Source organism: Apteryx mantelli, chromosome 12, assembly GCF_036417845.1.
Source record: "Apteryx mantelli isolate bAptMan1 chromosome 12, bAptMan1.hap1, whole genome shotgun sequence".
In the NCBI taxonomy this organism is placed as follows: domain Eukaryota; kingdom Metazoa; phylum Chordata; class Aves; order Apterygiformes; family Apterygidae; genus Apteryx; species Apteryx mantelli.
The window spans coordinates 3,564,768-3,590,384 of NC_089989.1; the positions used below are offsets into that span (position 1 = coordinate 3,564,768).

General features: G+C 40.4%; 1 long non-coding RNA gene across 2 annotated transcripts in view; it reads right to left on the reverse strand.

The window, feature by feature from the left end:
* Positions 1–24,263, reverse strand: part of LOC136993232 (uncharacterized) — a 31,233-nt gene extending 6,970 nt beyond the window's left edge. The window contains exons 1-4 of one of the 2 annotated variants that reach the window (XR_010885453.1): positions 24,183–24,263; positions 16,613–16,726; positions 15,430–15,556; positions 9,469–9,788 (exon numbers count right to left, since the gene is read on the reverse strand). This is a non-coding gene — a long non-coding RNA (uncharacterized lncRNA). Of the gene's footprint in view, positions 1–9,468; positions 9,789–15,429; positions 15,557–16,612; positions 16,727–24,182 lie in introns of those variants that run through there. The other variant, XR_010885454.1, reaches the window with a different exon arrangement.
* Between the last annotated feature and the right edge of the window lie 1,354 nt (positions 24,264–25,617).

Sequence of the window (25,617 nt, forward strand, 5' to 3'; positions counted from 1 at the left end):
TTATCTTACACGGTGTTTCATAAACTATATTACCGAGGGCTTTATTGCATCTTCCACGTATTTAGAGATGCTTTCAGGACTTTAAAAAAGATTTCTCTTGTGATAAAATGTTTAAAAAAGGCAAAACATAAAACATCTCTCCAGCAATGATGAAACGCATAAAAGAAACCCAGAAAGATCATGCTGTAAAAATGCAAGAATAGGAAACAATACAAATTAAATTTCAGAAAAGCCTACAGTAGTAGCATCCTGTATGTGCCCCTTTCACTAACGCCTAATTATTCAGACAGTATTTCCAAAACCCCAAATCCAACTGAAAAATTTAATGCAACATTTATGCAGTAAAAGGCTGCCAAATCTGCCCACACATATCCCCGTGATTCCTTAGGCTTTCGCCAGAGAGCATGTATTAAAACCAGTGAAAGAAACTTGGTAGTTTCCTCTCCTGGAAGAAAGAAAGGCAAACAATTTGTGCTTTTCGCGAGCAAGAACAAGTTGCCGAAATGTAAGCAGAGCAAACTATGCAGTTATCATAAGAAGTAAAAGTGGAAAAGGAGAAATATTTTTAAGTTGCCAATATTTAAAGTTAATCACCATTTGGTCTTAGCTAGCTTTATTACAATTACTGCTTTACCTCCTACTAATTTTCCTGCCAGCTGCAAAGTATAATTGACTGAAGCTACTGGTTGTTTGAGAGCTGTTACAAGAAGTATATCGTAATGTAAAGGACAGCGCAAACATACATTAAAAAGAGCTCTTTTTAGCGTGCAGCTCTGAACGCAGGAATTTCTCCATGATCTAACATGATTAACCTAATGCCCTCAAACTCCATGCAGAACTTGAACTCTAAGATGCATGTTTTAATTAGACTTTTTGAAAGGGTATTTCTTGTTAAGCGAATACTGACATCCTGATCTTCTAAAGATGAGTGCAGTGGTTTTCCTGCCAGAAAGCACTTCAAATAAAGTACACCAAAACGTGCTGCTGTTGTCAAAATCTTTGCATACGCTTCCAAACATTTTTACTACGAGACTTTTGTTAGACAACCTTGGAATAAATATCTCTAATAAAGACATACTTAAGCCAATGCATGTTTGAAACAACTAAAATATTAGGACTAACATTGCATAACATAGATTACTGTGACACAAACCTCTCTTAGAAGGTCATATTATATAAATCATGCTAATTTAAATGGAAGAGGTATCCACGAACCGAGCAACAAAACTTGGCTTGTGAAACCAGTGCACACTCCATTTAGCGTGTAAATGTAGTAGAGTGCGTCCTACTAATATTCAGCATATGTTTTGAGTGCCTCGTTACCATTTACGTACGGCCCGGAAAACCAGGTTTGAGCGCCGTGTTAGGCCACTGCCTGTGAGCACCACAATCTCTGCGACTTGCACCGACAACTGCTTCTGAACTCACCTGGGTGCGCCGAGGGATGGACCTCATGCAGCTCTGCACGAAAGCATCAAGGCGACTCCTAGCTCTCCGTGGAAAAGCTTGCTTGTCCATCAAGGGGAATTTTGTAAAGTTACTTTACCTGGGGATGATAAGGTACCTAAATTCCCTAGGAAGTGGGTAGCCTTCAATCCAAGCTGGATTCACATCCTAAGCCAGCAGGTTCTGCACCTCAGTCCAGGCAAAGGGAATTGGCCCCTGCAGCTCAAACACATTAAAAAGATGATAAAGCATATGTGTCGTCAAAGGGAAGAAATCTGCGCTGAAAAGCACCTAAAGAAGTTAATTCTTCTGTGGAAGTCCGTCCTTGGACAAAAGTCATTCAGAGGGTTACAACAGTTGTAACCGTGGAACTCTACTGTGGGAGATCTCAATTAGTGTAACAACAGGAGTGTGCTTGCATTTTAATTAAGTTTTTTTTAATTCTGAAAGTTCTGTACTATATTTAAGGAGTTTATTAAGTCAAATTAGAGTTTCACTGGTTTTAGTTCATATTTCTACAAGGAAGGTATGGGTGAAGAGCAGTTAAGCAGCACACACACACACAGTGCAGGTGCACAATTATGAATATAACACAAGTGAAAAACAATTAAAACTTTAATGCTCTATAGCTAAGCCAAGCAATAGCTGCTCATTTGGGGGTGCCATAGCTAACGTGGGTTCAGTTAGGGTTATGACCTCTCATTTAACTTTAAGCCTTTCACTCAGCACTTTTAGTCACTTTAGAAATCCTGGGGGAGATCATTTCTATCTTCTGTCCTTTTAGGGATGCTGTTATCTGTGAAATGCAGTGCTTCAGCTGACTGCTAGAGGACCAAATTCTAATTATTAACAAAGGTTGTAGCCTCTGGATAGGCATCTAGTCAAAACTGCGCAACACTAAAGCCTCTCGCCTTGGAAAGCAAAGGCGTCTTTTAGCGGCTGCAGTCACACAAACGGGGCAGACGTGACGGGACAAATGAACAGGCCTTTACACAGGACAGTCGACCGAATGAAGCCTTGCAGTATATTCGATTTCAGACAGCCTCAGTTTCATTTGACTGCTTTGGGGAAGGGAAAAGGGGTGAAAGAGTGGAGGAAAGGAGGCAGAAGTGGAGAGGGGGAGGTGGACCTAGACCAAGTGGAGTATTCAGGTAGGAAGGCTCCTAAAAGGATACAGAAGGATGAAATAATTCTCGCCCAAGAGCCAGAGTGGCTGCAGAACTGGTTTTCGCCACATGCACTAACTGCAAACCTTCTGTTTAGATGCCATTTCCCTAGTATGTCTCTTGCTTATGAAGGCAGAGGAATATTATTCCTGAACCACACATATGGTGACCTGTAGGGAAGAAGTGCACTGGTATGAGCACTGCTTTTAAGCTAGACTCCACACAGAAAAATAACCTTGCTGGGGTACAGCTTCGCACTGTAAATCACTTATAATGATCTCAGATATTTAACAAAATAAAATCGATATAGTCTTTAAAACAAAATACTGGTTTTTTTAACAGATTTGCATATTAGACTTGCATAAATATCCTCTGGAATGACTTCCTTTTAATTGTATTCGTCACACTAACTCTAGCTCTACAGCTGATATTATAATGAAATGTAAATGATGTCTTTTTAATAAGCTGTAAGAAAAAAGCATTTTATGATGTAGTACTGTAAATTTCAGCAGAATTCCGCTGCATTACTAACCTGAAAGTACAACAATTTTGTCTTGAATAGTAGCAGTAAACAAAAAGATCACCCTAGAAACTGGCTGCTCACTTTTCCACCAACAGATGCATAAAGATGGATTCTCTACATTTAGAAGAGCGTATTTACTGGGTTTACAAATGAAGTGAAACAAAACTTGAGACTGGGGGTTATCTTTTATTTTCTGTTCCATCCAAGGGAAAATGCAAAACTTAGCCATTGCTTGAAGAAAGAATATCATTGTTTCTGAGTTGTTTTTCTCTTTCTGCAGATGCTTTTGAGTCTTAAGAAACGTTTAGCTTCTGCATGAGAACGAATATAAGCGTTTTCAAGCTTTTCATAAAAACTTAGGGCAGATTTCTTTCAGAAGACATGGCAACCCTGTGGTAGGGCCGTGCAACAAGCATACAGCAGATTAAGTTTCATGTTTCTGCTCCCCCAGACCAGAGAAACCCCCAGCTACTTGTATGCAAGGGAAGTGCACTGATTGATAGACCACTGCAAGTCCTGAGGAGGAGGAGGTCTCAGTCACTGCTGTTGGTGCTGATTCTTCACTTTCTATAAATGATTAAAGTGGTTCTTGGAGATGAGTCCTAGATCTTGGTCTCCCATTTTCAAGGCATATGTCATACCATTAAACTGCAATCAGACACCAGCTTCCTCATGTTCCTTTTCTTTTTGTAATCCAATGAATAATTAATTGTACAAAACAAAACAGCTCTAGGAGTGATGATTTAGCAAACACTACACTGGTCTCTTGTCTAGTCCCTAGTATCCTTGGTTTAAATCAGGGACTTGAATTCAAGTTTAAAACACCCAGGATGAAAATCCTAGTCACAAGAGTAAAAAATATTCTAAAATGAGGGAGTTTGTCTCTCACACTTCACTTTCATATATTCCTACAAACACTTTCAGCTTTGTCTAATTTTGCTTTATCATTTCATTCCCAAATAGATCAATTAGGCAACTGAAAATATATTTCTTAGCATCAAAAGAACTCACAGATTCTACTTTACTTCCAGGTTTGACGGCATAAAACATCTCAATGCGACAGCCGCACATAAAATTTTCTTAAGTCCACACGGACATTATTAACCTTATCAGCAGACAATTACTCTTTTCAAAACCATACTCTGCCGTGCTTAATAATATACTCAAGCTAAAGGGCATCCATTATACCCCAAAAGGACTACCAAATTTGTATGGATTCTACACAGAAGAGACTCTAAGATGCTCTTCAACTGTTGTTATTTCTTTAAACCTTACGAATTTTATTTCGGAAATGTGTTCCTTCTTAAAATGTAAGTGTACTAATGAATCCAAATTTATGAATGCGGAAATGCGAGTCACGACGTGACTGTTAAATAACGTGACTCTTAAGGGAAAGCAAGATCAGGTTTATAACCACTATCACTTCCACCAGAGGAATCTCCACCAGTTAATAGCCCCATGTGATGACATGGCTTTAATTTCCTTGTCTCACTGTTGCCAAGCTGCGTATTTTGTCACACACGGAATTTATCCAAGAAACTAAGAATAGTAAAAAGATGGAATCAGCACAGACGGAAACTAAGACCGGGGCTGCGTCCGCCCTCCTGCCTGCGACGTCACTGCCCCTGCTTGTGACGTCACCGCTCCCCGCTTGTGACGTCACTGCCCCTGCCCGGGCGGGGCGGGGCGGCGCCTCCCCCCCATGGCCGCAGCGCCCACAGCTGGCGCGCGGCTGCTGGGGGACGCAGCTCCCCCGCGCCCCCCGCTGCCTCCTCCTGCCCGCCCCGCCGCCCCTGCCCGCTCTCTCGCGCCCCGCACGGCGCTGACGCGCTTAGATCAGCCCGGCTGCCTCGCGCGGCCTCACCCAGGAGCACAGCGGCACAAGCTGGAGGTAACTTTAAACCCTTCTGCTGCGCTTTAGGCTCCCGCCCTCGACCACGTGGCTCCTTTCACCTCCTTCTGCTTTATCTCTGATCTGATCAGCGTGAATACTAATATGTTTTAGGTGAGTGGCCACGCAAAACTAGTGACGGGAAATGGAGGTGATACGACCGTACGAGTGGTACAGACCGCAGCACAGCGAATGGGGCTGCGGGTGGCACTGCACATTTAAGCGGCACCTTGGTCTTAGATTGGTTTAAGCTGCTCAGGAAATAGTAGCTAAACAGATCTTCCTGGATTACATCTGTAAGAGACATAGGCACGGCAGCAAAACTTGTAAGCGTGGGAACTGCAGGCTTAAAACTGCAGGAAGACCCTGCAGAGCTCAGATTTATTCTTTCTATATCACAGCAGGGAAAACAAAATAGGTTCAGCTGTCACCCAAGATCAGGGACTTGTAGGAGAAAGATCAGCTGAGTTAACGTATGCTCGCTATGAGATACGAGATGTGAGAAGGAAGAGGATAAAAGGGACAGTTGCTTCTGATTTAAAACACTTTGGGGGAAATTTACGCTGAAGAACTGCCCTTAACAATATGCTCTTTCTTTAAGGCAACAGTGTATCATTTCTCAGAATAAAAGAAACGGGATTGGAGTCAATAAATGGCAACGCTTTGGTCAAAGCTGCAAAGATATAAACCAAAGGGATTAGCAAAATACTGGTTTTATTCTCTTTGATTCTTCTTTTGACTTGATAAAAGAACTACCAAAAAAAAAAAGAATAACTGAATTTACACAGATACTTCATAAACGGCTTATTTCACAGCTGGTGAAATAAACACCACCAATTCCATACATTTCGCAAAGGACACCACTCTACCACGCAACTCGTAAAAACAATGATCATGAGAAAAAGCAGATTCAAATGATGCTGCAGTATGAAAGGCAGCTTGTACGTCAGCAGTCATCAAAGTTGTTGCCATGACACAAAAACTATAAAAGTAGTTTTCCTTGCTTTTCAAAGAGGTTGGCACAAAACTAGTGCAAGTTTCTAGCAACTCCCATCATATGACAGACAAAATAAAACCCACCAAGAAATACCTGTCAAGACACCAGCCGAAAAACCTTTCTACTTGTCAGTGTTCCTATATGGAAAGAAAAAAGGATAAAACCCCAAACGCATACAAACAAATAGCTTAGAATTTGTAGAGTTGATTCTTGTTCTTAAAGGACAAGAAGGTTCTTGAAGCTTTTCTCTGCATGGATAAAAAAATTTGGGAGACTTTAGGTGCTGCTACTAGAGGAGAACTTCAGCACTTTCCTCTCCTTTTGTCCTGAAAAAATACTTTACTTTGGAATAAATTTGAATATAAAACATGATTGTTGAGGGTCTTCGGAACACAAAGCTTTTTAGGCAAAACAAAGAGGAGGGAGCTTTTGCGGTAAACTGAATCAGAAAGGACTTCCCAAATAGAGATAGTAGCAAGGAAAACAGGAAAAAAAATATAAGAGAGGATTAGGAATCGAGGTGGAGCTGGGCAAGGTGAAAACAGGATTCAAACACAATGAGACAAGAAGAGAAGACTTTATGAATCCTTGAAAACAGCAGTGAGGAGTTCAGTGCAGAGACAGAGTGGGATGAGAAGGCAGTCGATGAACTGAAAGCAGGAAAGGAGGGAAGGTGGAAAGGAGCAAGACCTCTACTCTATTTCTGGAGCAGCGTTTTATTCAGTCTGTCACACTAACTATGCCATATCTATTATTTTCTCGGAACACTACCTCATCTTTTGAAAACAGATGACTTATTTCACCATTTAGATACAAGTTTTATCATACGTAACAGAAGCAGTACAGCGCTTCCTGTACATAACACACTCCACTGTACTCATCAGGTCATCTACCTTTATTATCTCAATTAAGTGAACAAAAATATTTTTTCTTTTAAAGTTTCCTATTCTTTTCTTTTATAATGAAATCCATCATTTGCTCCCTGAACTGTATATATACACCTAGCTTCCTCACTCTTAGATCTTACTCTTCACAGATTTCATCTACCAGCACCTCTGTCTCATTGAACTGTATTTCTCCCTGCATCTTAATTAATATTTTTCTGCATTAATATTCCATGGATTACATTTTCAGTTCAGTAGTTTAATTTTTTTTGCATCAAAATAGCCCACTGGAATAGCATTTGATCAAAAAGAACAACTAGCAAGAGGTTCACAATATTACATAAGTAATCTCCAGGGGTATTTTACAGCCCAGTTGTACAATTTTCTGCTTTAAACTCTTTTGTTATAAGCCTTCTATCATGAGCAGATAGTTAGTACTCAGGGCCTTATCAGTGCTTCCTTCTTTCTTATCTTTTGGTACCCTGATAGTTTTGATGTCTTCTTTTCTAGCCATTTCTCATCCTTCTAACACAGCGTAACTCTCTAAGCAACATATCCTTTAGGTGGCATTTAGTTTCCTCAGTCTATCTGGTTCAAAGATTCCTCAGATGGCCTATGATCTTGTTTCTCATGAAGCTATTGATAAGAGCTAGGACTAAGCTGAGAGGTGTCAACAGCAAGAGCACTAGTAGAAATAATAAGTCTCCTTGTTCCAACATATGTTTTGACTGTTATATTTTTCATTTCCTCATTCAGGAGGAATAGAACACAAGCTCCCCCGCTCCTCTCCCTTCCCTACAGCTAGCCTTCTTGCTTCTCTCTACCACACCACCAAAACTCCTTGCCTCTTTCTCTTCCTGCAGTTGCTCCAGAAGCACCACTAGGGAACCCGCACTAGTAGCCCAGAAGAATTTATTAGTTTGAGTAACATTTCACTTCTTGCCTCTAAAGCTGCCATGTTTCACAGGTAGTGAATCAGGGAGGTGTTACAGAGTTGCCTGTTTTTCCATTAGCTAGGATTCACTGATCCAAGCTGTTCCTTCTAAATCTATATTCCTACTTTAGGATCAAATATCTTTTACAATATGTACTTTCGGTACTATGTACAATACGTACCATTTGGTAGTTTGCAAAAAAAAAAAAAAAAATGCCACACACATAATAAAAGTCTGACCAAATACAAATGAGTGTTGTAAGAGTAACAAATCAAGTTATGAGTACAAATTTGATCACATTAGCATGGAATTGTCATGTTGCTATTAATAATAAAATTATGTCAAATTATAAAGGTTAGGAAAATAAAACTGAGACCCCATTTACCTGTGGTTATTAAAGATCCCTTTGCACAAGCATGTTAGTGTGTCCATATTCTGGACAGATTTGTCCTCACAGACAATTACATTTTCTCTGCGTGAAATTCCCCATGTGAAATTTTAACTGGAAAAATAATTTTTAGACTTTTCCCCTAAAAAACCTCTTGTGTAGTGTTGTTGGCACAGAGTGAATACTTGCATTCCTGAGGTGGATGAGTGATCCCTAAATAAACAGCCTGTAAATAGGAATTCTTCTGGATGAAAGACATTATGTAAATATAAGATATAAAGTCGTACTGTAGGTGAAGGGAGAATTAATACAAAACTTGTCACATTTCAGAAATTTAACTTACTTGCTTTCTCTTCTGTTACCTTGGCAATTTACTGCTCAGTTATGACTACAGAAATGACACCATTTCAGAATTAGAAAGAAGTCAAGGCAGAATAGTGAATATAGACACTTAAGAGACCTTTTAAATGTTGGGTGTAAGATCAAAAGGCAAAGAGCAATGGGTCATATGAAAGATTTGAGTAACATCTCTTTTGATGTCACTTGGTGGCGCTGTTAGGAATGTTAATTAGACATTTTAAATGCTGCAATGACTTTTCCACGGATGCCATTTTTGCAGGGGAGCAACACTTCTGAAAAGGAAGGAATATCTTGTTAATAATGGCTTTCAGCCACGTATTTCAGTGATACGGAGTTTATGCCACATGCAACTAGTGATTACTTGTAGTCATCTCGGCATGTCTTATGTACACATATTATACCTTCAATTTTGGAGCTCTTCCTTAATGTCTCCAAAATACACTACATAAAAATGAACTTCTTTTGCTAGTAAAGAGTATATGATTTTTATGTCCTTGATACTCACGAGTTCCTGAAAAATACTTTGGACAATCTATTTCAGATTGCAGCTTATTCTCCATTCTGACTGTTCATTGTTTGTTAGCTATTCTGTATGACTCGTAGGTAATTTACTTTTGTATCCTCTCCCGATTAGATGACAAACGTTAACAGGGTAATGGCACTTTGGATATACATTTAAATTGTGTATAAATGATCATCCCAACTACAATTCCTGAAACATTCAGAAAGCATTAGCCACTATATGATTCTAGCCAACCATACAACTCTGTATATGAGAGGCAAGAATCCTTCCTCTGGCAATCCACATACACCCTGCGGGTAAGATTCAATTGCCCTTATCTTTACAAAAAGAAAACTCCTTACTTTTGGGGGTTAAGTATTGCAGAAAAAAAAATTATTCACAGCAAATTAAACCAAGATGGGCCTAAAAAAGAATTCTTAACTTTGAGTTTCATATTAGAGAATACAAGTAGAAAAGAGACCTCTTTCTTTCTCTTTCTTCTTGAACTAAAAGGGAAAAGAAGTAATGTGAGAGAAACTCCTTTTTACCTTTTTCTTTTAATTGCTCCAAAAATTGCAGATGAGGCAGGAAACTAGAACTCAACCATTTCTGTGAGGAGTAGCTTTTCTCTATCCCGAATCAAGAAGAACTTTGGTTTGATCTCCTGCCCAATCTTTCATCACGCTGCAGGGGAGCCTAAAAAAATAACTAATTAACATAAGTTAGGTCATAGCTTGACAAACTACCTTTTCCTTTTGCTCTTGGAGGGTAAGCAGTAATCAAGCAGAGTTTGTATAGCAGTAATAACATTCTCCTTTAAAGTATTTCAGTCAGAAGAGGAGAAGAGGAGAAGAGAAGAGAGAAGAGGAGAAGGGGAGAAGGGGAGAAGAGGAGAAGAGAGAAGAGAGAAGAGGAGAAGAGGAGCGAGAGAAGAGGAGAAGAGGAGCGAGAGAAGAGGGAAGAGAGGAGAGAGAAAAGAGAAGAGAAAAGAAAAGAGAAGAGAGAGAAGAGAAGAGAAGAGAAGAGAAGAGAAGAGAAGAGAAGAGAAGAGAAGAGAAGAGAAGAGAAGAGAAGAGAAGGAAGAGAGAAAAGAGGAGCAAGAGAAGAGAGAAGAGAGAAGAGTGAGAGAAGAGAGAAGAGGAGTGAGGGAAGAGGGAAGAGAAGAGGGAAGAGAGGAGGTAAGAGGGAAGAGAAGAGGGAAGAGAGAAGAGGGAAGAGAAGAGGGAAGATGGAAGACGGAAGAGGGAAGACGGAAGACAAAAGAGGGAAGAGGGAAGACGGAAGATGGAAGAGGGAAGACGGAAGACAGAAGATGGAAGAGGGAAGTCGGAAGTCGGAAGAGGGAAGGCGGAAGAGGGAAGGCGGAAGACAGAAGAGGGAAGACGGAAGACGGAAGATGGAAGAGGGAAGGCAGAAGACGGAAGAGGGAAGACGGAAGACAGAAGACGGAAGACGGAAGACGGAAGATAGAAGACAGAAGACGGAAGGCAGAAGACGGAAGAGGGAGACGGAAGACGGAAGACGGAAGAGGGAGACGGAAGAGGGAGACGGAAGAGGGAAGAGGGGAGACGGAAGACAGAAGACGGAAGATGGAAGAGGGAAGACGGAAGGGGGAAGTCGGAAGTCGGAAGAGGTAAGACGGAAGAGGGAAGATGGAAGAGGGAAGTCGGAAGAGGTAAGATGGAAGAGGGAAGACAGAAGACGTAAGGGGGAAGACGGAAGAGGGAAGAGGGAAGACAGAAGATGGAAGAGGGAAGACGGAAGAGGGAAGAGGGAAGTCGGAAGAGGTAAGACGGAAGAGGGAAGACGGAAGACGGAAGAGGGAAGACAGAAGACGTAAGGGGGAAGAGGGAAGAGGGAAGAGGGAAGACAAGATGGAAGAGGGAAGACGGAAGAGGGAAGAGGGAAGTCGGAAGAGGTAAGACGGAAGAGGGAAGACGGAAGACGGAAGAGGGAAGACGGAAGACGGAAGAGGGAAGACAGAAGACGTAAGGGGGAAGACGGAAGAGGGAAGACGGAAGAGGGAAGATGGAAGAGGGAGACGGAAGAGGGAGACGGAAGAGGGAAGAGGGGAGACGGAAGACAAGACGGAAGATGGAAGAGGGAAGTCGGAAGAGGGAAGACGGAAGGGGGAAGTCGGAAGTCGGAAGAGGTAAGACGGAAGAGGGAAGACGGAAGACAGAAGAGGGAAGACAGAAGACGTAAGGGGGAAGAGGGAACACAGAAGACGGAAGAGGGAAGACGGAAGAGGGAAGACGGAAGAGGGAAGGCGGAAGAGGGAAGGCGGAAGACAGAAGAGGGAAGACGGAAGACGGAAGATGGAAGAGGGAAGGCAGAAGACAGAAGACGGAAGAGGGAAGACGGAAGACAGAAGACGGAAGACGGAAGACGGAAGAGGGAGACGGAAGACGGAAGACGGAAGAGGGAGACGGAAGAGGGAGACGGAAGAGGGAAGAGGGGAGACAGAAGACAGAAGACGGAAGATGGAAGAGGGAAGACGGAAGGGGGAAGTCGGAAGTCGGAAGAGGTAAGACGGAAGAGGGAAGACAGAAGACGTAAGGGGGAAGAGGGAACACAGAAGACGGAAGAGGGAAGACAGTAGAGGGAAGACGGAAGAGGGAAGAGGGAAGACAGAAGACAGAAGAGGGAAGACGGAAGAGGGAAGACAGAAGAGGGAAGAGGGAAGTCGGAAGAGGGAAGATGGAAGAGGGAAGTCGGAAGAGGTAAGATGGAAGAGGGAAGACGGAAGAGGGAAGACGGAAGAGGGAAGACGGAAGACGGAAGAGGGAAGACAGAAGACGTAAGGGGGAAGACGGAAGAGGGAAGATGGAAGAGGGAAGACGGAAGAGGGAAGAGGGAAGACAGAAGACGGAAGAGGGAAGACGGAAGAGGGAAGACAGAAGAGGGAAGAGGGAAGTCAGAAGAGGGAAGACGGAAGAGGGAAGACGGAAGAGGGAAGGCGGAAGAGGGAAGGCGGAAGACAGAAGAGGGAAGACGGAAGACGGAAGATGGAAGACGGAAGGCAGAAGACAGAAGACGGAAGAGGGAAGACGGAAGACAGAAGACGGAAGACGGAAGATAGAAGACAGAAGACGGAAGGCAGAAGACGGAAGAGGGAGACGGAAGACGGAAGACGGAAGAGGGAGACGGAAGAGGGAGACGGAAGAGGGAAGAGGGGAGACGGAAGACAGAAGACGGAAGATGGAAGAGGGAAGACGGAAGAGGGAAGACAGAAGAGGGAAGAGGGAAGTCAGAAGAGGGAAGACGGAAGAGGGAAGGCGGAAGAGGGAAGGCGGAAGACAGAAGAGGGAAGACGGAAGACGGAAGATGGAAGACGGAAGGCAGAAGACAGAAGACGGAAGAGGGAAGACGGAAGACAGAAGACGGAAGACGGAAGATAGAAGACAGAAGACGGAAGGCAGAAGACGGAAGAGGGAGACGGAAGACGGAAGACGGAAGAGGGAGACGGAAGAGGGAGACGGAAGAGGGAAGAGGGGAGACGGAAGACAGAAGACGGAAGATGGAAGAGGGAAGTTGGAAGAGGGAAGACGGAAGGGGGAAGTCGGAAGTCGGAAGAGGTAAGACGGAAGAGGGAAGACAGAAGACGTAAGGGGGAAGAGGGAACACAGAAGACGGAAGAGGGAAGACAGTAGAGGGAAGACGGAAGAGGGAAGAGGGAAGACAGAAGACAGAAGAGGGAAGACGGAAGAGGGAAGATGGAAGAGGGAAGTCGGAAGAGGTAAGATGGAAGAGGGAAGACGGAAGAGGGAAGACGGAAGAGGGAAGACGGAAGACGGAAGAGGGAAGACAGAAGACGTAAGGGGGAAGACGGAAGAGGGAAGATGGAAGAGGGAAGACGGAAGAGGGAAGAGGGAAGACAGAAGACGGAAGAGGGAAGACGGAAGAGGGAAGACAGAAGAGGGAAGAGGGAAGTCAGAAGAGGGAAGACGGAAGAGGGAAGAAGGAAGTCGGAAGAGGGAAGACGGAAGAGGGAAGACAGAAGAGGGAAGAGGTAAGACGGAAGAGGGAAGAGGGAAGACAGAAGAGGGAAGAGGGAAGACGAAGAGGGAAGAGGGAAGACAGAAGAGGGAAGAGGTAAGACGGAAGAGGGAAGAGGGAAGACAGAAGAGGGAAGAGGGAAGACGAAGAGGGAAGAGGGAAGACAGAAGCGGGAAGAGGGAAGACGGGAGACGGAAGGGGGAAGAGGGAAGACGGAAGAGGGAAGAGGGAAGACGGAAGAGGGAAGACGGAAGAGGGAAGACAGAAGAGGTAAGAGGGAAGACGGAAGAGGGAAGACGGAAGACCAAAGAGGGAAGATGGAAGAGGGAAGACGGAAGACAGAAGAGGGAAGATGGAAGAGGGAAGAGGGAAGACGGAAGACAGAAGAGGAGAGAGAAGGCAAGAGGAGAGAGAAGGCAAGACAAGGCAAGGGAGAAGATGAGACGAGAGGAGAGAGAAGATGAGACGAGACAAGAGAGGAGACGAGACAAGAGACAAGAAGAGATAAGACGAGAGACGAGATGAGACCAGAGACGACGAGACCAGAGACGAGAGACGATGAGACGACGAGACAAGAGACGACGAGACGAGAGATGAGAGAGAAGACGAGATGAGAGACAAGAGAGGAGATGAGAGACGAGAGAGAAGAGACGAGAGAGAAGACGAGATGAGAGATGAGAGAGAAGATGAGACGAGAGGAGACGAGAGGAGAGAAGACAAGAGGAGAGAAGACGAGACTAGACGAGAGGAGTGGAGAGGAGAGGCGAGGCGATGCAAGCTGAGGCGATGCAAGCCGAGGCAATACGAGGAGAGGCGAGGCGAGGCGTGGCGAGGCGAGGAGTGGCGACACGAGGAGAGGCGAGGCGAGGCGAGGCGAGGCGAGGAGAGGCGATAAAATCATTTTAAAAACATCCAGACAATAATGTCGTCAGTGCATTCAGTTTGCTGTTCCATGTTACCAACATCAGCAGGTTCCTAAACTACAGAGACTTGGTTAAAAATCTGCAAAATGCTTTGTAACACAGGGCAGGGGATTTGTCACCAATGTGATGCCGCAGTGCAGCTACCCATTTCCCTGTAGCTTCTTATCGCAGCATCCAGCTGATTAGACAAAGCAAGTGAAAACGTGTCATGTTTTTCATCCTCCTTTGCTGAAGAAGGGTAAGGAAACTGCAGAATCTACTGCAGAATCTAAATGCAGACTCGCATTTCATAGACAGCAGTTGAAGCCAACAGATCACTGGTGGTTTTTATTAACTCATTGAACAGAAGATACTGTATATAATTAAATGTACTGTAAGTATTGATCCTGTAAAAGTAGGTATTAAAGTGCCACATAGCTCAAGAGTCACCGTGTGGTTATTATTGTCTCCTAAAACAGAATACTATACGGAAATAATCTAAATCCAGCAAATCTTGAGGTAATAATTTCTGGATTACTTGACATCACAGTCATTTAGAGGTAGAAATAAAGATTCTATTGCAGTATTCTTTACATTCACCCTCCTACAAGAATTCTTCCAACTGACAGAAACTAGCTTAGATCTCTGCCTTGTTGAACTGGTTCACAAGCAGAAAGAAGAAGACAGAGAAAAGGTATTTCTCTCCCATACAAAATGAACTCGCCCCAGAGCCCACAAATTTCACAATTTGCAAGTTCACAAAAATATTTGCTTCTATACTTTAATCACATTCCTACTGTCCCTTAGTCTCAATGGCATTTTAAACTCTTCCCTGAATCATGGTCATGGAAGAAGTGCTTTTGAGGTGCTCCAAAGCAAGGGGGAAACAGGCTTTACAGAAGTCTAGAACTTGAGAGTAGCATAAATGCAATGGGGAAAAGAGAGAGAGAAAAAGACCCACACTGCAAAATATCCAGGCACTTGATCATTTTTGCCAGTGGAGAGAAGGGATCATGAGGCTTCATGGAAGTACTGCCAAATCACTAGTGTTTTAAAGTGTTTCTCAACCATTTGTATTAAAGAATTTACTAGAATGTTTTCCCCTTCCGTGTCGCAACTTACTGAGAACAGTCTTGCTAAATTTAAAATATCAAAATATGGTAAATAGTCTTTAAGTAGTTATCTTCTGTTCCAAGCTTATTCATTTTCAACTACTGACTAAAATGGTTTTCAACAGAGAACATGACAGGCCTGTGAGTTCTGATAATATCCCTTATCTCACTGTATTTTGGTTACTAGATATTAAATTAGTGTTTTAGCAGGATTTACTAGATTAAGCTTCCAGGAATTTTCCATGAAGGACTTCCCGGAATCTTCCAAGTGAGAGGAAGTAGCACTGTGTTTTTTAAGAAGACACAATTAGTGGTACTACTTACTTCTTGGGAGCAAACCTGAAAGGAGATCTTCTCCTACTTTCTTCCCCAAACAACAGTCTCTTTTCATGCTTTGAATTGGAATAAGGTACATGGCGAAATATGCAAGAGCAGGATCTACATGGCAGATCTGTTACAAATGCAATGCAGAAACTTGAAAATACTGTATAAAAGTTTCATGAATGAGAAAAATTATGTACATGGCATAAAACTAATTTATAATGTGTGAGATTCTGGCTCTTTAAAGTGATCATAGAGCTAAATCATACAGCTAAAATTAACACTTCACAGACCATTCACATAGGCAGAAAAGTGTCTGCTAACATCTGGGAATCAAAAAAAAAAAAAAAGGAAAAAGCAAGCATTTGCTATGTTTTATAAACATTTGTAGTCTGAAGAAGCAACAATTAAAATAATTTCAGACATTAGGAGAGAAGAGTGAATACAAAGGACAGATCAAAGAAGGATTGAAGAGAGATGTTGAGACTGTTAGTATCAGGCATTTCTATGAGCACAGCCAGCTGACACAAGACGTATTAAAGAATTGCACTCCTATACTTAGGAAGTAAAAACATAACATATGACCCATCTAATAAAAACAGATTACATTTTGAATATTTAAACAGCTGGAAAACAAGCTACAGTACAAATACGTTCTTGCTTCCAGAAATATTTGGTAAGCAATTTCAATTGACAAATACATTTTATAAAGCCCTAAATTTCCATCTGGCTAATTGCCAAATGAATAGAAACAAACAAACACACCAAAGTACTACATCCGCGCCTTCTGTAGTCGTAGTAAACAATTCACGTGTCATGATCCGTAGTACCTACCCTCTTTAGCTTCAAAAAGCACGGAATTATTAATGAACATTTGGGGAGAAAGAAAAGGAAAATTTTGCATATTTAATGATGTCTCATTGGGGAAACATTATGTAATGGTCAAGAACAAACCCTGGAGGGAAAGATTTCCTTCATATCTTCTTATCCCAAAAAGTTCATTACTACAGTAAAAGGCCATATCTACCTTCAAGCAATACCACATAAGCATTATTTTTGTCATTAGAGAAACATCCAGTTATCCAAAATAGTTTTAAATCATTAGGAAGATTTTTCATTAGGTAGACACTTTATAATGGATGAGAAGCTTTGGATTTTCCAGCAAATAAAGCAAAAATGTACTTACTTTTCTGTCTGGCCAATTATACTTTGCAAATATTGTATCATATGTGTCCACAGCTCCATCAGTAATCAGCATTATGGCTTGGCTGCAAATACTTCCTTGTCCTGTGTGACTGAACTGTGAAAGGAAACATCAATTTAAGTTTAGATGAAGATAGAGAGGATCCTATTAGATAGACACAGATCTTATAGAATCTCTACCACACAGAGAAGTAGCAGAAAGTCTCAGCTTGAAAACATTTTATCATCATTACTTTGCTCCTACTGAGATGTGATGTGGATTGTCTAACAGCAGAAGGATTCATTATATATCTAAATTCTACCAGCTTGAAAAATAAGAAGAAACATTTAAATATAGCAGCTCCCCAAATTAAAAGTGCATGTAAAGAACATACAGAATCCATGCTTTTCCCATTTTGGAGAGATGGTATGTATTGATGTAACTACACAGGGTTTGCTTTGTTTTAAAATATAACATTTTGAAAGGACAGAAGAAGAAATGAACCACTGACCATTTTTTTTGCAAAGTACAGAAGGTACAGCACTGATAGAGAGACGTGTGATTGTTCAACGGAGGATTACGGTCTAGTTGTTATTTTTCATAAAATTTTTATCGGGGAGAACCAAGTTAATATCTATATATTTTCAGACTCTTCTATTACTCAGAATGCATACACATAAGTAATCCAAGCTGCAGAACCAAAGCACAAGTATTCACACAGCAATCAACATATCCACTGGAGTACAGAAAGAAAGTTTCATCACTGCACAGAGAGATGTGATTTTCTCATGGTCAAAGAGCAAGTCAATTGGACTGAGCCATAAACTAAGCTTTGATTTTTTAATTCTGCAATTGGTGCGTTAAATTTAAATCCATCTTGCTCCATCTGCTCTTATTCCACAGTAAGTTCTTGTTTGGAATACTTTCTATATTCAGCAAACTTAACACAGGTGAACCATCTTTTAGCAACAAAATAAAAAGATGGCAAATTATCTGATTTTTAATTATTCTGTACAAAACATTAAAATAAAATTGTGAAAAGACAAATGACCTGTGATTTGAGCGCAACTGTTTTTTTCTGTATGTTCAGCTAATGCTTGGATAGATTCTAATAGCTGAACAATTTGCTTTTGTTCTCTTCCCATTTCATTTTCTGATCCATTAGCAAGGCTGAGGTCAGACAAGTTTTCATCCTACCATCCGTCTCCTCATAATGAGGAAGCCCAAGTGATCATTTTCTCATTATCTTCTCCCACCTCATCAGCCTACCTGCACCGAACAGTGTCCAGAGAAACGGTGATCCCATTTGAGAAAAAAGGATCTAAATTTAAAGCTGAATTACCTTTCAGGCTCTCTGACTGCCTCTCGATTAGTTTAGCTAAATTTATCGGCAGTATTCTAGTTTCATTTGGGCCAGCAACTGCTGACTTTAAGGGTTCTTCAGTCTAGTTGCCCTCACTTCTTCTTCACTGTTCTTCCCATAACGCTAAAGACCTTTTTCTAGAAACAGTTCTTAATGGCTAAAAGCTCATCTTTATAGACACGTCTACAGTAGGAAAGAGTGGATGGTGCGTTTCAGCACTTTCATTTTTCATTTCTACATCTGTGTCATCTCATCCACAAATATCATTCAACAACCATCTACATCCTCTGCAGCACTCTTCTAGATCAGGTTGCTTTTGAATCTCAGCTAATGTACACTGGCTACAGGAGCATGTTCCTTAGAGGGAAACCAATGGGGATTTACAGCAAATTAGCTATATTCTGCTCACTGCCTTTGTGAAAGCTCTTACCTCTGGTAACTGCAAGACAGTCTACCCTTAAACAAAAATTCTTCAGCCATGTCAGTTTTTCCAGTATTCCCCAGACCCAGAATGATTAAGATGGGATTCCTTCATTACTAGGATCTTAGATCCAACAGTTCCTCAAAGATGAAGCTACTTTGGCAAGGGATATGCTCTTCATACGGACAGTGCATTTTGAAAGAGGCAAGGTATATTAAAAAAGGCAAGAGAGTTGGAATGCTGCCATATATTTATTTTAAAACATTACTTTGTATGCATCTCTATTATTCTACATGGTTATCGGTTGTTTGAATATTTTGAAGAATGGGATTAAATTCAAATGCTTTGATGAGGAATATCTTCTCATATTTGTCTACAACTTTATTTTTATTGAATAGCAAGAGTGATGAAAGTGTTTTCCAGAATAATAACAATGACAAGGGCCTTATGATGAACTACAATTGACTCAGTGCTTCATCAGTTAGCAGCAAAAATTTCAGTGCATCCTGACATTTACAGCATTTGGCTGTGATTAACAGTCTTTGAGATGTCACAGAGTTTTATTTAATTGGCTATGATTTTTTTAAAGGTAATCACTGCAAAGATCACATTTGTTGCCAAAAGAGATAACTGCAGTTGTCGCATGATCTGGTAGGTGCCTGACTACTGTACCAAGCACTTCTATATTCTTTCAGCAACTAATGAACACTGCAGAAAGCAGTGGTTGGAGAGAAGTTGGAAGTGGATTTAAAATGAGCTTTTCAAAGACATCAGTATCAACATCTTCAGGTCTTAACAATCTAGGCAAATATTGAAACTGAAATGCAGGTAACTGCAAGACAAAATTAACTGAGTTTAACTAGCGTACCCCCTGAGCCATTCTGAAAACTCAACCAGAATCTCAACAGACTACTTGGGAGAGAAAGCTTTTTTTCTTTCTTTTTTTTTTTAATTGTATGTGAGACAATCCTTAGCTAACCTGCAGTTCACAAGAATAGATTTATGACACATAAAGGTCACATACTGTAGGCGAAGTAGAAAACATTTAGTAGTATTCTTTTCAAGAGAGATTAAGTTGCCTTTTCTCTGGACTAGACTGCTTAAAAGCAGTTTTCAGGGACTTTGTCGATATGCCTGTCTGTAATAGAAAAGCTTTTAGGCTGTGAATTCCTGAAGTATATATGCAAAAATGCTTGAAGCTACTATCTTCCCTTTTATAGTATAAATAGAAACAGGCACTACTCCAGCTTGAGCAGATCTGAGCATACATGGAAGCATGATCCTTCATAGTCTTACAAATCAAAGCGTCTCCTTCACCATAGTACTTATTCAGTACACAGTATGCGAGTTCCCTTTATTCTCACAGCTATCTGTTTATGTAATGAGATTTTTATACCATAGTCATCATTATAACAGCAGCTGCCTCACAGATTTAAAAAAAAAAAATCCTGGCTGTCAGGTTTTCTTGATCACTGTCTGCAATATTTTTTCAATTCACACAGATTTGGAGGGCTAGTCTAGGACATGTTTTGTGCTGAGCTTGCTTGATATTTACTGTTGCATATCTAGTTTCTAAGACTATATTCTGTACCCACAATGAAACTTTCAATATCTTCTGCTCAGAAAAGCTGGAGTGCTCATTACTTCACGCAGCTTTTCCCACTGTCATTTTTGGCATGCTCTGCATGAAGGAGTTAGTTCCACACTGTCTGGGGGAACATGTGGGCAGTGGGAGGACGAAGATATTTGTCCTCATCTTTTCATCTTATGCAGTAGATTTTATGCCTAGAAAAAACAATCAATAGTATGCTTCAAGAGAAATAGAAAGGAATTGGAACCATTAGCTAATCCATGTATATGGATGGTATAAAGACAGCCACACTTTTCAAGTCAAACCCATTGGAGAATATTTTGTTTTGAGGTCTCATTTGCAAGGTGCATCCTTCAACAGAAAGACAGTTTTCTGCTTGTCTTAGATGAGATTTTTTTTTTTCTACCCAGCAGACTAATGTTTTTTTCCAAAAGGAATGACTATATTTAGGGAAAGGCTTTAAAAATTTTTCACAAATATTTGCTCAGTTGACAGAAGGGAAAAGAAGGAGAGTGAAAGAGATCAGAAAAAAAAATGAAAAAAGAACAGGATTTTATCCCATTGTATTTGTGATTTTGGTGACCTTGCTTTCCAAGAGGACCCTGGTAAATGTGAGTGACAACTAATAAAGCTTCTAAAAATGTCAGCTGGCATAGCTCTTTCTTCTATTTTCTGTTAGCTCATCGATTATGATTAGCTTCTCTGTATTCTTAAAATCCAGTTGAGCTTAGCATGCATATATTCTTAAGACGCATGATTTTTAAGAAATGGGACCTAATAAGGCTAGTGAAGTTAAAAAATAGGTGTCCTACAAAATGTTAGGCAAAAAGGGAAAGTTAACTTCTACACTCATGACATGAAAAAAGCTCTAGTCAGAATATGCCTATATTACATCTTCATTAAAAGTAAAAATGGAAAGCAAAAATGCTTTTTCAACTTTCCTTACTAATGCATAAGAGTCAATTCAGTTTAGTTACAGGGAGGTTTACTGAATTTAATTAGTGAGACAGGAATTAAGTCCCGGAGACATACCTTTACACTGAGAGAAAGGTAGATCAGTGTGAGAGAGAGAAGCCATAGTCTCTAAAACAGTTCTTCTTTTCAGAGCAGGTCTTATAACAATGTCAAATAATCCAGAAACCAAATTGGTAACTGTGAATTCATTAGCATGATAACTGAATTACTCCTTTAGAAGTAAATGGTTGTCCACCTACTTGACTCCCTTTACCTTGTGTCCTGGGCTCTTCTCTGGACAATGGTACTTTTGTGCCTGCCAGTATTTAGGCAAATGAACTGTTTGTTACACAAAGTAGGACAATCATAAAAACATGCAGTTAGACTCTTCACAGGAACTAAGAAACAAATTAAGTTGATTGACAAAGTCATAGTGCGTAAGAAAACACACAGAAGTATGACATGCTGCATATCTCAAGTTTATTCTCTAGTTCTGGCCTTTCAGGGAAAGAGTAACTAGCTTACCAGCATGACTTTAACTGGAAAAAGGTCATATTTAGTTATCCTCCAAAACCTTAAATGTCTTCTTCAAGGCACAATAAAGCACAAACTGATTCCAGATTTTAAAACATGGAATTCAGACAAACAGAAATTACGTTGAAGCATACTCTGAAGAATGAAATATGAAATTGTACTTAGCTATTTTGAATAATTAAGTACCGTTCATAAAACCTGAGCATCATCTGGGTGGCATAAAAACTTTCTGATCAATTAAATTAAATCAAATCTGATGTTAAGTAACATATGGGTACAGAGTAAACTCCATTTGGATCCGCTGCAGAGTGATGGAAAGTTTAACAGTAGGATTATTTCCAAACAGTACAGCTGGGCAATATCTTTGAATCTTTAGCTTTAAGTCTTGAACTTGCACAGCTTTCATACGGCTCATTAGATGCACCCACAAGAAAGTGTTCATTTTGGAAACTGCATCACAGTTCACAAATAAGGGTCTTCAACAGTAAATGATCAGGAACAATTTGTATCACTCCACATACTAACTAAATGCCTTTTAGATATTCTAAAATCAACAGGGGAGAACATCAAGTACACTAAACAAGCGATCCATGAAGAATAAGTCCTGTAGATGAGGGACATGAAGGTGAAATGCAAAGAACTCATCTAACAGTACAGAGTGAAGTACAGCATAACCAGATAAAATTAGTTTTGTCTTGGCATTCATGTGAAGGCCTGACCTAAACACACTTACAAATATGTTTTCAGAACTGTTTGCCGCTTCCTGTAAGGTCTCATTGGCTTCTTTCACAAAAATGAACTACCACGCAAAATCTCAAGCAGCACAATGCAACGCTGAGCTGAAACCCTTCTGATTTGCTTTTAGTTTAGAAAATAGAGAGAAGTATTTAGAGGAAGAGGCAAGATTGCTGCCCTCTCCTGCCATAAGCAAGACCCAGCATAAATGGATAAGCCACTTTGAAGAAGAGAGGAAGCTTGACCAGGGAAAAATTCTGTAATAACAAACGTAGCTTATTTGAACAGGCTTTCAAGCTACAAGAAACAAAACATAGTTCAGCAGAGGCAGAGAGAAATTCGGTGCTTAACAACATCATTAGCTGATTTTTTTCAGGGGTTTCTTTTTTCTCTGGTCACTTCTTAATTTTCAGTTCATCTTCCAGCATCACAAGGAATCACATGAAATCTTACAACAGAAAAGCCGAGTTTTTATTTTGGAACCTTCTTTTAATATTATGGCATATATGCCAGGTTTTTGGACCACCTCTGCTGTTAACCTATCTGCTTCTCTGGTTCACCCATATACTAACCCCTACTTAGGTAACTGCTCAAATTACTAGCCTAAATAAATGTATTTTTGAGGGAGAGCACTACTTTTGCTGTAACACTGTAAGACCTGGAATGGGTTCTCAGTGATAAAGCTAGGCCATGATAGTTAAGTGTGCTATTCCATTGCACTGTTTTCCTAAGGATAGGTACTGTTCCCTCCATCAAAAATTAAAATATGAGCAAGTAATTGAAGAAATATCCACCTTTCTTATTAAATGTTCTACAAGTTTCTCACTATTTGACAGCTCTGACAAAATAATTATAGTAGATCTGTGGACACTGCAAAAAAAAAAAAAAAAATTAAATCAACCTCTGTGACACATTCATGCCTGGCAGATGTTTGCTGAATTTACTATACTCATTCATATCATATCATCATATCAACATTCCTAGGTTTCTCTATTCCCTTACTAATGGAAAAATTGTTTCTTTGTAACAAAATTCTCACCAAATTATTAGCCCTAGATTGTTCTACATTTATGGCTACATACCATAATCTATTTTTTTCCCAGTTTTTTAACATATTCTAATAGATGCATTATCTTTATCATCAGTAGGATATCTGACAGACATCCTTTATGCTTCTTGAGTTTAATACACTATTTTCAATCATCTCCAATCATCAGACCAAAATAAATGACAGCCTGTGTAACCAGCCCCATTTTGCTTTATGGAAGTAGGTTTACATTAATTCGAAGGTTATTCAGTGGCCTGATTACTAGAGCATGAATTACTAAATTTGGCATCAACAGCCTTGCTTGTACAGAGCAACTGCATTTAGATGGCAGGCAATAAACCAAAGATAAGGATTCATACTGCAGGCTGCCTTCAAATCAACTTTTCAGTTAAATAAGTGCAATTTTTTTCTGAACAATGACCACAGCATTTAACTCGTTTGTACGCTCTTAAAGAACTTTCTTCAGAAAATGCATTATTATTCTGACACACTAGTTTGGAATGGTGAAGTTTCTGGTTCACATGTATTATATTTATTTTCATTTGTTTCAAGATTTTGTCTCAACTTCAGGGTTAGTGATACTTCAGAACACCATCTCTTCCTGTGTAATTTTTGTTAACAGAACGATAGTTTAATTTAAAGCAACTGAAGTATTGAACTTTGAAAAACAATTACTAAATTTTATTAACAGTATATTTGCAGTGATTTCTGTTTCTTATCCTTAAGTTTATTCAATCAAATTAACTAGGCGGATGTGTCGTCTTCTTCCTGCTGAGTCACATAAGACACCTTTGAAATGGCATAAGGAGAACAATTAATTTAATAAATTCTAATAATGGAATTCATTTTATTAAGGAAAGACCTTTACAGTACCCTGTTCTGCATTGCATCCTAGTTCTCTTCTGTTTTGTCACTTCCATTCCTTACCTCTTTGCTGGCTCTGTCTGCTTGAACTAATGTTCCATTCAGACACGGCTCTACATAGTGAAGTTCTTCATTATACTGTAGAGAGAAATTAAAATATAACGAAAATTTTCATTAAAAGCTTTGAAATTGTATGATTTAGAGCTACAGTGAAACATGCACATAAAGCAAAAACAATAGGATTCGATTCATTTTTAAAAATTGGCCAGAGTATTTTTTCTTTTACATGATTCTTAATGTTTCAGAAGGTCAATGCTACTTTGAAAAAGCAACATTCAATTGAATGGATGCCAGCAGGCAGGTGGGGTTAATGGGTACTGTATACACTAGCTGGCAAAAATATCCTTCAAGTTGACAGCTGGACAGTATTAGGAATTTGGGTTTGATGCATCACAGTCACAACTCCCATTTCTTTGCTATATTTAAAAAAAAAGTACTAACAAGTATTTGAGGCAATGGCTAACATATTTTGGGAGGTTGAGAGCGGAACAACTACACCAAAGAGCCTGTGAGCTTGAATCACTCCTGGAAATGTCTGACAAGAGTCAGAACTGCAGTCAAACAAAGCAGCTCATTAGACAAGAAGTCATGAAGCTGTGGCACATCTTTAAAGTACTCTCCGGTTATCCTGCAAGGCTTAAGGAACTCAGAGAGCCAAGTCCCACCGTCAGAAGCACTTAAAGAACCTGCATTTCACCTCCAGTGAGTAGATCTTACGGACTCACAGATGCTTAAATCACTTCTGAAAATGGGACTTGATTATTTACATCTTTTAAATCTTTCAACACAGGACAGATTCATAGATAAGTGCCTTCAAAAAAGTCTGCCTTAGTATTACAGATTCAGTTTTACATTAGTTCCTCTTTTTATTTGTTTGATCTACCTAAAAGTTATCGCAGGTTAAAGCACGAGGCCTTTGCATCTAGGCCCTGTCTGGTTTCACCCTTTCGCAGGCGCTAAGGGAGCTGGAACAGCCACAGCAGACAATGCAAGAAGACAACAAGTTCAGCCAAAAATAATCAGGCAAAGCATTTCATATGATTAATATATGCATTCACTCCGTCCTTCCTCCACCTCAGTGGGAATACAAAGAGCCTTACAGCGATTCCTTGCAAAATGCTGCTCACACAAGGCTCTTTTTTGTCACCGCAAGTTCACGTTGTCTGTGTCCGCCTGCAGCTCTGGATTTGTTCTACTCTCTCTTCAGCGTAACACAACTCCTTTCTCTGCACATATGCCTAACCTTAGACCCCTGCAACCTGTTCCACACTGGACATCTGTCATCACCACTCACGTGAACAGTGCAGTATGCACCAACACTCATTAACTACATAATTATTACATAATTATTGTTGCACAGGGAAGAGTGTTTAATTTGAACTGCATCAAGTTATTCTTGAGGCATTGTGCCAGACTCGATCCTCCGTTGTAAAGAAAT